At 41.1% G+C, this 14,145-nt stretch overlaps 1 long non-coding RNA gene across 3 annotated transcripts in view; it reads right to left on the bottom strand.

Annotated features, from left to right (window-relative positions):
• LOC309538859 overlaps window positions 1–13,871 on the bottom strand; it is a 94,967-nt gene extending 81,096 nt beyond the window's left edge. For all 3 annotated transcript variants that reach the window (XR_014222406.1, XR_014222407.1, XR_014222408.1), the window contains exons 1-2: window positions 13,488–13,871; window positions 12,445–12,555 (exon numbers count right to left, since the gene is read on the bottom strand). This is a non-coding gene — a long non-coding RNA (uncharacterized lncRNA). The remainder of the gene's footprint in view (window positions 1–12,444; window positions 12,556–13,487) is intronic.
• Window positions 13,872–14,145: the final 274 nt, after the last annotated feature.

The following is a 14,145-nucleotide window of genomic DNA, read 5'->3' as shown; positions in this document are numbered from 1 at the left end:
GCAGTTGGGCATTCATGCCCACTGAATATGTTCAGCTATAATTAGGCTGTTTTTCTGCCCTCCCCTTAGAGTTTTTTATAAAAGCTTTTCTCTCTCTCTTTGTACTGCAAAGCTTGGAGTTTCACCAAACCTGCTGTTATATCCCTCCGCTGATATCTCCTATTATGGATACATAAAGATCCATACTTTCCTATTCGTATGTAGGATGGTGTAATCTGATGCTAAAGAAACCAGGATTCCCCAGGAAAATATTTTTCAAACCAGTGGTGTAACTAAATTTATTTTATTTTATACTTGCCATGTAATAGCATTTTTAATCATAGCATTTGCAAGTTATGCAGTGATATTTACAGCATTTGATAAATAAAGAAGAGTAATTAGTATTTGCTATTTGGCATCTGATAGTTTATGAGATTTCATATCTGAAGGCTACCAAAATTAAAACAATATAAAATCCTACAATCCTAAATGAATTGTGCTAAATGGCTCTTAAAGGATAAGACTTTTATTACAGCATCACTGTGTGTGTGTGTGTGTGTGTGTGTGTGAGAGAGAGAGAGAGAGAGAGAGAGAGAGAGAGAGAGAGATTAAGGTGCTACCAGACTTCTTGTTTTTTATACCAAAGACTACCTCTGGAAATTGCAACAAATTTATATTATTCATATTTTGAATTTTCAGTTCAAACATTTCACGTTCAAAACAGCAAAATTCAATTTTTCCTTCAAAGCTTCTCATTTTAAAAAAATTAAATGATGACATTGGAAAATGCAGCAGTTTATAGATTTCTGTTCCTGTTCTGTTCCTATTGCCCTCACACTCCAGCCTGGTAAATCAAGAAAGTCAGGTGGTCTCTGCTGCTGTTTGGCGGCCATCATTTCTCATTTGGATTTACTGCACACAGTGAAACACCCCAAATATCTCTGGTATTAACATGCACTCTAGAATGCTGCAGCTGTGATTGGATCTATTTATAACTCTCCTCTTACATTACCATCTCGAAAACATCACATAAAAGAGGAAGGTAATGAAATCTCCCCTTCTCCAGCCATCTCTCTCTAATCTGAAATGGCATTTCCAGGAGCTATTTTCAGTGAACCAAGGAGTCTAGAAACAAAGGCATTTCTTTCTCTCCCACTCAGACAGCATTCAGGCTCATACAGAGCCACAAAGCGATCTCCTCAGTACCACTCACATACATATTTCTTCCACATGGTCCTATATTATTCATGTCATCTTATTCACACAAATTTATCCTTTCTTGCCAACACTTTATACACAAGTCCAAATCCTCTGACCTAAAATTTCCTTTCAGCTACACAAATATAAATCTTAAAATACTTCCATTTACATACAGTCCTTGATACAGTATAATCCTTCAGAGGCAAACATTAACTGTCTCATTCACATCTATGTCTCCGCAGAGTTCTTTCAAGGCTGTTTCCTTTCTCTGTTCCTTTGTTAATCACCCAAGACTTAAATTATCCACCCGCTTATGTCCCTCGCTCGCTCTTTCTTTCTTTTTCTTCATCAATGAAAATTGTTCCACATTAATGATCAAATTCATTTCCTACTGAGATTTTCTTGGCTCCTTTTAATCAGTGGGTGTGTTTATAGTCATCTTACCCTGTCTTCGAAAATATCCTCCGCTGTCTAGATTACTGAACACATGTTATGTGCCTCTGAGTAAAGAAAGACTTGATGAATGGGTGTGTATGAAATTGCAAATGTGAAACCTTGTGAATGCTACTGGAGATGAGATTGTCACTGTTCATTTCTGGTTGAGTATATTAATGTTTGTACACATGAAGCTCTGATGTCTAGAAAATATTCAATAATATTTATATTATAGTTTTTCGTTTTTTTAAATCCTGCTTTTTTTGAAGGAGCTCAGAGCAGTGTACATAGCTCAGAGTCTTTCAATGTACAGAAAAACTTTGTGAGGTAGGTTGAGAGATAGTGTGTACACACACACACACACACACCTATGCATACATATACCCATTCATCAAGAACTTAGGGCTGTGAGGAGTGAAGGCCGCTCCCTGCAAGGCCCTTTCCACCTGGCCTAGGGGGCAGTGTCCACACTCACCAGCCCCACTGAAGAAGCTCCTCATGGGGCTAGGGGAACATCGCCCAGCTATTGTTTTATTGTTTTATTGATTTATTGATTTATTGATTTAATATGCTGTATTATTAAAGGTTTTTATTAAAAATCTAAAGCGGTATAGAAATTGAATAAATAAATAAAGTACATATAAAGGTAAAGGGACCCCTGACCATTAGGTCCAGTCGTGCCCGACTCCGGGGTTGCGGCGCGCATCTCGCTTTACTGGCCGAGGGAGCTGGCGTACAGCTTCCGGGTCATGTGGCCAGCATGACTAAGCCGCTTCTGGCGAACCAGAGCAGCGCACAGAAACGCTGTTTACCTTCCCGCTGCAGCGGTACCTATTTATCTACTTGCACTTTGATGTACTTTCGAACTGCTAGGTCGGCAGGAGCAGGGACCGAGCAACGGGAGCTCACCCAGTCACAAGGATTTGAACCGCCGACCTTCTGATCAGCAAGTCCTAGGCTCTTTGGTTTAACCCACAGCGCCACCCGCGTCCTTTAAAACACATATACCCATTATTAATTTACACAGCGACACTTAATATGTTTGTGAATCTAGACAGCAGGGGATATTTTTGAAGGCATGGTAAGGTCACCCAGTGAGCATCATGGCTGAGTGGCAATTTGAACCTGGGTCTCCCAAGTCCTAGACCAGCACTGTGACCACTGCACCAAACTGGCTGTCACTCCCTCACTACAGAATGCTGGCTAGTGTTAATACATCTGTGTTCTCCTAAGACTGAAACATTCTATGCATTCCAGTCTCAGGGATGCTGTGTGTTCTCTTAAAGGGCCGGGAATCTACAGAAATGTTCTTTATATGCTCACAGGAAACAACAGCATTGATCAAGACTGTATGCTAAAGAAGGCGGTTGCTACATCATTCTTTACCACTATTTCCAATGCGGAAGGTGCAGTCTAAGCTTTCCAGTATGAGCCTGCTTCCTTTCTCATCAAAAGTCAGGCAGCTGTGGCCACGGTGCAGGAACATGCACAACCTTACCGGGGAACACTCAGTCTTTCACCATCTCCAGTTGCTTTCCCATTCATTCTCTGCAGCCCTGTTCATAAGTCAGGGGTCAGCAAACTTTTTCAGCAGGGGGCCAGTCTACTGTCCCTCAGACCTTGTGGAGGGCCGGACTATATTTTTTTTTTGGGGGGGGGGGATGAACAAATTTTTATGCCCCACAAATAACCCAGAGATGCATTTTAAATAAAAGCGCACATTATACTCATGTAAAAACATGCTGATTCACGGACTGTCCGCGGGCCCGATTTAGAAGGCGATTGGGCCGGATCTGGCCCCCAGGCATTAGTTTGCCTACCCATGACATAAGTCAACAAGCTTAACATGAGTCAACAGTGCTATGCAGCAGCAAAAAAAAGCTAACACTATTCTAGGCTGCATCAACAGAAGTATAGTGTCCAGATCAAGGGAAGTAATAGTACCATTCTATATTCTGCCTTAGTAAGACCACACTTGGAATACTGTGTCCAGTTTAAGAAGGATGTTGACAAGCTGGAACGTGTGCAGAGGAGGGAAACCAAGATGATCAAGGGTCTGGAAACTAAGCCTTATGAGGAGTGCTTGAAGGAGCTGGGTATGTTTAGCCTGGAAAAGAGGTGACTGAGAGGAGAGATGACAGCCATCTTGAAATATCTTAAGGGCTGTCACATGGAGGAGGGAGCATGCTTGTTTTCTCCTGCTCTGGTGGGTAGGATTTGAACCAGTGGCCTCAAGTTGCAAGAAAGGAGATTCTGACTAAACATTCGGAAAAACCTTCTGACAGTAAGAGCTGTTTGGCAGTGGAACAGACTCCCACAAGAGGTGGTGGACTCTCCTTCCTTGAAGGTTTTTAAACAGAGGTTGGATGGTCATCTGTCATGGATCCTCTACCTGAGATTCCTTTATTGCATGGGGTTGGACTAGATGACCCTTAGGGTCCCTTCCAACTCTAAGATTCTATGATTCTATTGTATCCTATCATACAGAACAGGTAGCATTGAAGTGTAGATTTGCATAAGCATTCTTCATTCTTTCTTTCTCTCTCTCTCTCCCATTCTCTCTCTCTCTCTCTCTCTCTCTCTCACACACACACACACACACACACACACGGTGGGGGGAGTAGGTTTGGAGTGGAGGAGCATAAAACAAATAACTTTTCAAAAGGCAGTAGAATAATATCACCAAAATGGCAGGACACTCCAACAGTTAGAAAGATAGCGTAGCACTTGCCTCTAGCCTAAAGAGTCATATGAATCCCCCCCCCCAGCTGTTACAGGTAGAGAACAGGAAGCTGCTAAAAACCTTTCTAAAAGTTAAAAAACAAAAATCACAAAATGGTGTGAACACAGGAAAGGCAATTTACGCTAATCCCCAGTGAAAGAATGGGTACCATTTAAAGGTGCTTTCAACACTTATGGAAACCCATTCCAAACATGTTCCGTAAGTACAATGGAAATATTAGTTGTGTGTACGGGGGAGGTGTATTTTTTTCAGAGAGATACACAATTGAGTGATATTCCTGCATCAAATATGCTTCCTTATGAGAAATCACAATGACATTTGTACCAACTGTCAGGGCCAGCCCAATACATTTTGTTTCCTGAGTTAGAGCAGAACCCAAGGGCAGTCAAGTTATTTTGGCACTAGAGGCAGAAAATCCTGAAAGCACCTTTTCCACTCCCTGGTGGTAAAAATATAATAATTAATTATAATTACAAGCAATTAAACATCTATCAATTTGCTGCCTGTTCATGACACCCAAAAATCTGCTGCCTGAGGCAGCTGCCTCCCTCTGCTTAATGGTAGGGTCAGTGCTGCCAACTGTGAATTCATCATGCCCCTTGTAGTAACCTGGCAGGCTTTTAAATATGTCCAGTCCAGCACACCTTTGTGTGATCTGCCACTGAAAATAGTTCAATGAGTTAGTCAGACTTCACCTCATTTCATGGTTTGTTACCAGTTAGGATTCCGCTTGCTGTTTCACACACTTTTGCAGCTCATGAAAGGTGTTTGGGTCTCATTAAATAGTTGCAAACCCTCCAATTATTAGTCTGGACAAATATTTTTCATCTTTCACTGTTGCAGACCACCTTTTCATTACAAAGACCTTCTTTTTTAAAATAAAAATAAATAAAGTACATTTTGCAGAAGAACACCCACTGAATCAGTTCACTAATCCTGTAACATTATCCCTCTTTGAAGTTTTCCAATATTCGTATACAATTCTACTGTAATAAGGGTCCAAATGTTACACATGAGCGATCGTTGTGCCATCACAAATCTCAGTAACAATAAAAACACGAAGCAAATGGAGGCTGTAGTTTATAGTGGAAAACTTTCACTGAATGGATTCCACACACACACATACAAAATGACAGAAAATCAATGCCTGTGTATGGAAGAGGTAAACTCATTAACCAAATATCCATTATGTTCACTTTTGCACATACTGCTTCAACTGTAAACATTTTAGCCAATTATTTTGAAGCTGGAATAAAGCGTTCCACGTTTTAAATGCTCCCTCCCCACGCCCCCCCACGCCCCGTTCCTTCATTATGGCAGAAAAACTGCATTCTGTATTCAATTCAGTGGGAATAGAGGCAATCAAGAAATAATTATTTCCTTGACAACCGGCTCGGTTATCATTGGTACAGAAATAGTGTGGGCCTTGCAGTTGTCAATCATGGATGAGACAGGAGGCACTCTGGGGAAAGCCTTCATGGGGGGGGAGCTGGGGGGAGGGAGGGATGCATTGCTAAATAACGTCCTATATCTGAGTCAGGGAACTGGAGTGAATGAAAACACTAAGTCAATAGTGAATTGGCACAAGGCTTGAAATGTTTCCCCTTCTGTTTGACATGTGTTCTCATTAGCATGTTTCCAGTATGGTATATGGGCGGCTAGAAGGGCATCCCTCTGAACAAAGCCTCCTTTATCCTTAATAAAATCGCTTGAAGGGGAGGAGTGTTTCACTCTCAGTACTATCCCGCCTGCATGGAACAAAATGTGTTATTATCAGATGACTTTTTCATCAGCAAATCCTCCTGCAGTGTCAGAGTGATGTGGCGCTTTGCGATGTCGCAATAGTTGCCACTTCCTCTTTGAAAAACACTTAACACGCATCCACTGTGAGTCATAGGACTGGATTGTCAACATGCCTTTTATTTCTTAGAGAGCATCTTAGGCTACATTATGAATTCAGGCAGAAAACATCAGTGCAAAATGGGGTCTGTGGGGTAAATTGACAGTTTCCCTGAACTAATGTAAGGATTGAACACACACACACACACATGTACGTTGATATTTTGCATGTAGATTTCTGCATTCACAGAGAAAATGTAGCATGAGAGGCACTACAGTTTAGACACTTCTGCTGCAAATTTTCCCTCAGAAAGTGAGACAAACCCTTGATTTTTAAAAGCTGTTTGTGATTCTAGGGTGTTCTGTTTCTTTAGTTATCAAAAAGCTATACACGAGTGGCTTGATTGGCTTGTAACTGACATGGTGGTTTGTCTTTTTCTTCTTTTGAGTGTGGAAGCAGGCTATGAAAATAAGTCCAGCAGGCCTTAAAAAAGCCAACACCTTTACCAATCTGTCAGTGAGTGAAAGCCAACTAAGTCATACTCACAGTAGACTCATTGAAATAAATGGGCATAAATAATTAAGATTTCATTGACTTAAGTGTTACTTAGTGGGATATCTCTTATATGGAACATCAAATTGGAATGTAATAATATAAATAAATAAAAATCTAGCATTTATCTAGAAACTGAAACTCAAGCAAGTTCCCACCGTAAATCACAACAATTCATTTTTGTTTCCTTTATACCACCAAAGAATATTTATCATGACTAGTTTGTAAATGTCCAAAATAGCAGCATTGCAATAACAAACATTTCTGACATTTACCATAACATATAGGCTAAAAATGGGTTGTTGTCAGTCTGTAATCTTCCTCCTGTCTTCAGACCAAGGACACATGAACTCATAGGCCTCCCTGATACTGAGCAGACTGGTTCATCTAGCCCAGTCTACTCTCACTGGCATGGCCCTTCTAGGTCTAAAAGAAACCTTTCCCCAAAACTTCTATTTAAGAACATTTGAACGGGAGATACGAAGCACTGAGATGGTGCTGCAATTCAAATAGCAAAGCAATGAGCTATGGCTCATCCCTAACTGCAGCTGAAGGGGAAATGGTACACTGCTGAAAAATGGACAAGCAACAGAGTTTTTAGGAGGCTGGGGGTTGGGTGGACTTTTAAACCTATGGAGAATGGACTACAGGTCTTTAATAATATGTACTCCAAATAATGACACATAGCTTTAGGACAGAAGGGCAACCCTCTACAACACTTCTTTTCAGATGTTCCACCCAGCCACCTTCATCCAAGAGAGAATCCACTGCCCACGCCACATCAGAGGACTTGGGCAACTAGCAAAAGAAAAAGTTTGAGCAACTTGAAACATGAAATCTGCTGCCCAACGTGTATGACATGGACAAAAGAGCAGGAAGGATCAATGTCATGAGCTAAGACCTAGGAGCTACTTTATGAGCTAACACCTGATTTCACAAATAAACATTGCAGGGAAGGCGGCTTAATCCGTTTCACAATCAGTTCACCATCCCAACTGAAATGACATATACATACACCAACACTGCTGGTTGTTGTTGGGAGAGAAAGCACTATAGATCCGAAGCAAATCTCCCTCCCCGCATGACTGCTAATAATTAGGGGTTTGCTTTTTGTTTTTGCTTTGTTTAAAGCAGCATATCCTGTTCACAAACTTCCTTCATCATGTCTAGTTTGTCTTTCAGAGGAGGAGAAGGGGGCCGGGGACAGGAGCCGGCAGTAGGACAGAGTGGCTCTGTTCTCTGATTAATCAGCAGTTCTCAGGAAACTGCTGTGCTCCTGTGTAGGATCATGGGAAATGAATGACATCAGATTGAGGGTGGGATATCTGAGCACAAGCAACCGACATGTTAAAACCTCACTGTATTTGTCAATATGGCGTCATACCCAAACGTGGATTGCCCTGCAAAAGCAAACAAGTGAGGAGCATCTCTGAACAATTCTGGCATGCCCTGTCTACGCCATCCATTATTTAGTCACACTTCAGCAAGGTACCATTTATATAACTGATTCATTCATACCTCCAAACTTTCATTTAATAATAGGCTTATTGCCGAGGACCATGGAGTCTTAAAGTCTGCATTGCTATGATTTCACCAAACAGGGCAGACACTACCTAGTTCAGAATCTGGGGCATATACAGGATTGCCATCCGGCCAGAAAAAGGAAATGAAAACCCTGCATGGTTTGCTCCTCTGCTTTTAACTGATTTGAGACACACAGCAACCCTTGGCTATCTCGCATGTTTAAGGTAAGGGGCAGTCTCATCCTGTTTCACCCCACAGGGTGGGTGCTGTATGGAACCCCAGACCTGCACCTATTCATCTGGCCCTAGTGGTATCACTGCACCTACTGATAGCCAGCTGCTCTGAAAACTCTTCATTCTTTTTTTGTGGACTTAAACTAGTGACAATAATTTGGAGCCACTGAAATTTTTGCCTCTTATTGAAATAAATTACTTCCCTCCTCACTCAGTCTCCACTCTCTGACACAGCCTAATGTCACTCTGAAATCTTTTCAAAAATAGGTCAGGTTTCTCCAACTGACAAGTACAGACAGGAACATCAACTACAGGAGCAGCAGTTTCGGGATGATTTACATTTTCAACATTAAACACCATGACCTTTCACAAAGGGAAGGAGGGCTTGCCTTTGCTGATATGAAGGCGCTGGGCTGACACTCTCAAACTGAGCCCTCTGTGCTCAAAATCATTGGGAGTTAGACCCATTGCCTTTTGTCACAGTACACTTAGGTATTGTTTTTAGGAAGCTGGAAGCGGGTGGTGATTCTGCTAAATTTGGAGTTGGGCTTGTTGGCTTCAGTGAAGACCTCCCTAATTTTCTCCTCACAATTCAAGTATTGCTGACTATAACAGATAAAAAGTGTGCATCAACAATGTGAGCTTCTGCTATACTGTCTGGAAAAATGAGTGCTGATGCAGGACTGGGCCCAGAGATCTAGAGGGAGGAGGGATCAACTGAGCAAATCTGTCAATTTTGATTGCTTTCAGTTTCTCATTTTTCCATTCTTCAGTTCTCCACATTTTCCACATCCGTTTGTAGATTTTTTTTTTAAAACTCCTCAAGCATTGTGCGTGCATCAAATGTGCACAACTTGATAGTTGCCTGTATTTATATGCAGACTTTTACCCAGTATATGCATTTTTGTACAGAATATTTGCCTAGAGAACTGGGATTTAAACTTCAGAGAAATGCTAATGTAGAAGGATGTCTGTGTTTCAGTTCACATATTGTTCTGGGAAGTGTGAATTTGGTTAACTGAAACAAATTTCTTCCCCATTCTTACTAAGGGCATCTTGCCTAAGACACACACACACATATACACACACACTGGAACTTTCCATCCAGGCTCTTAGTATTGCTCCTTATAAATGGGCTTTTAAAACTAAGTTTAATGTATTTCCATTCATTTGCTAGTCTTTACCATAAGGCTTTATGCATAGGCTTTGGGAACACAGTATCTAAAAAGATAACAAAAATAGTAAATAATAACCTTGCCAGAAATCAAAATAAATAACCCCTAGCTTCTCCTGAGGCACAGAACACCTACATCACCACTTGAAAATACTCAGTATTGCCCGTATGATCCCACAGGAGAAGGGGGCCTGCAAAGGAGCAGCCAAGTTTGCATAAAAGCTAAAGCCCAGTCCAGAAAATGGAATGCAATAAAAGTTCAGCTTTGGCAAGCCATGTCCCTGTAGAAAACTCAGCGCCAGCAAAAACAAAAACAATACTACATTTTGCAGGACTATGAATGGCCCACACAAATAGAATCTCCATAGATGATTCTCATGATGAGTGGTACTTCTCTTTCAGCACCTTCTGGGAATGTTCACATCATTACCATGGCTAGATTTGAAAATAAGGTCCACATTTGAAGCACTGTTAAAGAGTCACTGTTCTTTAGAGGGGTAGGAAACTGCATTCCTTAAACAGGTGGTTTACTATTGTCAGAAATGACCATCCCAATATGATCAGTGGAAAGGACCTTTTCAATAGTGGGCTCCTTCAGGCAGAAGGACTGGAATGAATGAATGAATGAAGTATATATTCAACTAAAGTCAGCACTGAGTGCAAATTTCAAGCTGTGTGTGTGAAAGAGAAAGTAGTACAGTAATGTCAGAAAACCCCTATATTTGACATTTGTTTCTCAGATTTCTCTGAGACTACAGCTTCCATCCACATGGATTTTCAGGAAACTCTGTGCCCCCACATATGCTTACTAGAGACTAAAACACTTTTTTTTACATTCCTTAGCCAGTAATGAAAGAGGAGTTAATCAAGAGACTCTAGTTTTACTGAGGTTCCTTTCCTCTCTTTCTATTCATTTCAGCCTCTAATCCACCCATTGAATATGTAAACAAATCAGAAATTACAAGGCCATTGACCCAGGTTAACTGATCATGTTAATAAACCTTGGGAAGATTAGCAGCTTTATGGTCATGTTCCTATCACATAAACCAGCAAGCGCCCCTCTCAGTACAAAAATGGAGGCTGCCAAGGCTTTCTTTAGATTGTTCTGTCCAAAGAGAACTGCTGATTCTTTCAGCCTAGGAAGTTGCACACGCCCTATAAAGACACCCATTACTGTGTGGAAGGTTAACTCCTGAGAGGATTCACCCACCTAAGCTAAAGAAGTTAACCATAATTGGTGTGAGGTAAAAAAATTAAAAATAAAAAAGGGCTTTGCTCCATACCAAAAATATATTGCTTTCAATTTTGGCAACAGCATTAAAAACAGCCTTCAATGACTCAACAGATTTCATAGAGATATAATTAAGCCTCCCAATCCTGTGGTGAAATCAGAGATATCCACATTTCACAACTGAAGAAAATTAAAGGAGAAAGCTTTAGCAAGTTGGCCAAAGAGAAAGCCAGCATTAAAACGAACACTGAAAAGTAGGAAATCCATTTACAGCGGGCACTGCCCTTGCCCTGGATTGTCTGAACATGACAAAAATCTGGGTCAGTCAAATATTTTGTACTTCTGTAGGATTCTGTTTGCTTAATAAATGGAATGCAGAAATAAATCCTCCACTGCAAGGAGCACACGGAGCACATTGGTGTGCAGCACCACACTGCATCTACACTTCTTTAACTGGCCCCCTACACATGTCTAGACTTAACAGTGAATTGTGCATCATCACACAAAAGATGAAGGACACAGAAGATGGTGTCTTTCAAAATGATAGAGTCTTCTTCAATAAAGGGGTTTCAAGTACTAGCCTGTAAAACATGTGCAATTTGCTTTTTTTTATGCAGCCATAAAAACTGGGAAAGAATTGAAAAACCTTGACTATTGTTCTTTTAAGGTCTATGGATGAAAGAAGGAAAAGGAAATAAGGGCATGGGAAGTGACATCCAGTTCCAGCTCTTATCTGGTATCTCAGGAAAGGCTTTCTGATACCTCAGTGCAACAGAGGTGAAGTTCTGGGTGGTTTGTGTCAATGTAACAGCAGCAGCATTCTACTGATCTCACTAAATTGCCGGTCAGCTGGAACCCCATTATAAAATGTTCCTGCCAAATATTAGGAGCGTCAGGTTGTGCCAACATCGCTTGCTCCAGGGTAGCCAGAGTGAGTCACTGAACTCTTGAGATTCACACTGCAAGTTCTTCAAAGAAGCAGCTGCGGTTTTTGTATGCACAGCAGACAGCGCCTTATCAGTACTGAATAAATCATGAAAATATTGAAAACAAATGTTTTGACTTATTCCTGGCTAGAAGGTGTTAAGGGATGTCTGTTTATTTTCATACATATTCAATACTTTGACCTCTTCCCTGTGTCTTTGTGACATATTTACCTAGGGGTCTAGGCATATTAAAAACAAATGGAAATGAAAAGGAAGAGCTGCCTGGTCCTGCAGAGCTCTGGAGTGAACAGGAGAATGTTAAAGACCACCAACCAATGACTGAAAAGTAGATTGAAACTAGCGGTTTATATTCGGTTTTTCTCCCCCAAATAACAGCCCAACTCTATGTGCATGAAATTCTAAATCTGTATGTTGTTTCTGTTTTACAAACTCATAGAAAATGTACCCTTTTGTGTAGGAAATAACATGCAACCTACTACACATGTAATTGTGCATACATGTAAGCATTTTGTAACATATTACATGAACCCTAAGCTCCATCTCGGCAGTGGTTAGTAACTTGGACCGCAATCCAAAGTGCACTTACTTAAAACTGGGTTCCGTTGAGTTCCTTGAGGCGTATATCTTCAAACTTGCAGAGCTTTATTCCAGGGTTCATCATTTGAAACATACCCCTTCTTCCCAATTCCTGGGGATCCTAACAAATGTGGCACAATACAGAATTGACAACTACTGCATTTTTTGCTCTATAAGACTCACTTTTTCCCTCCTAAAAAGTAAGGGGAAATGTGTGTGCGTCTTATGGAGCGAATGCAGGCTGCGCAGCTATCCCAGAAGCCAGAACAGCAAGAGGGATTGCTGCTTTCACTGCGCAGCGATCCTTCTTGCTGTTCTGGCTTCTGAGATTCAGAATATTTTTTTCCTTGTTTTCCTCCTCCAAAAACTAGGTGCGTCTTGTGGTCTGGTGCGTCTTACAGAGCGAAAAATACGGTAGTTGTGGGAACAATGTACGGCACAAGAAACAGCTCTGGTACTGCAAAGGATGCTCTCAGATGATAGTTCTGTATTTGCACAAGTACTACATTCAAGATAACTTATTCAACCCTGGACCAGCTGAATATAGCTTTGTGCCAAATAACATTGGGGGGGGGTACACACTTTCATTTCATACATTATCATTATCATCATTATCATTATCATCATCATCACATGACCTGTTCTACCTTACCTTCCCCTACTTCCATGCACACAGCTGCAGAGGCAGTCATTTCTCTGTTCTGTTAATTCAACAATGATGTACCAGTCCAAACATGATCATTCTTCTTTTTGTGCTATGCAGACTACTATGCTATTTTCAAGCTGCTCCCCTTTCACTTGATAAAAAATCATCTGCTACAGTGGAGTTAAGAGAGCACAGGATCAACTCTCAGCCTTCACTCAGAAGTATTAGGTCATTGTTACTACAGGCAGCAGAATTGGGATAGGATTATTTTCTATATCATGCACAAAAATAGGGTAAACTACAACTAGATGAGAGGATTAAATGCCTCAATGCCCACCTCCCACCTAATGTTACTGTTTAAGGCTTTTGATTGTGCATCGACAGCCATAGCCCTACTAGTTCCATACCTGATGTCAGATGTGGGGCAGGGAGGCATGGTTTTGGGAAAACAGCCTCTGGGCCAAACTGTAACCTGTGCCAGGCTTACTTAGGACCACAGTTTCCCCTTCCCTAATCTAAGCATTGGAACTACGTATTTAATATTTCTGACAGTTAAGAACTAAAAATGTGCTTCTAAATGTTTTGAGCACAGGGGTAAATTACTGAGGCTGCTATTCTAAGCACGTATTTCTGGGAGTAAACTCCATTGAATATAGTGGGATTTACTTTTGAGAAAACATGCACAGGACTGCACTTCTTATCAGAAAATTGTTCTCTGCATATTGGTAGTGACAGGGGCTTCGCCTACAACAATTTAGCAGGGAGATGACTTCACTGGTGCTTGTCCCTCAGGTATTATGAAGCCGTCTCATGAGGATGGTTTCACTAACCTTACTTGACAGCAAATAATGCACAGCCTGCGTGTACGCACAGCAGGGGCTCATGACAAATTCTAGCCCTTTGGTGCTTTGCGCACCCAAATCACGCACAGCTTGAAAAACAAGGGCTTCTCTCCTGGAGGATTTTTATTTTTATTTTTTATGTAGCAGGGTCAACCCCACCACTGAGTATTCAGGCTACTGATTTGGGATTATCATGAAATGACAGCAAATTGTTAGCTCTTGT

This window comes from Podarcis vaucheri (genome assembly GCF_965113315.1).
Source record: "Podarcis vaucheri genome assembly, chromosome: 1".
NCBI lineage: Eukaryota > Metazoa > Chordata > Lepidosauria > Squamata > Lacertidae > Podarcis > Podarcis vaucheri.
This window is presented reverse-complemented; position numbering and strand designations above follow the sequence as displayed.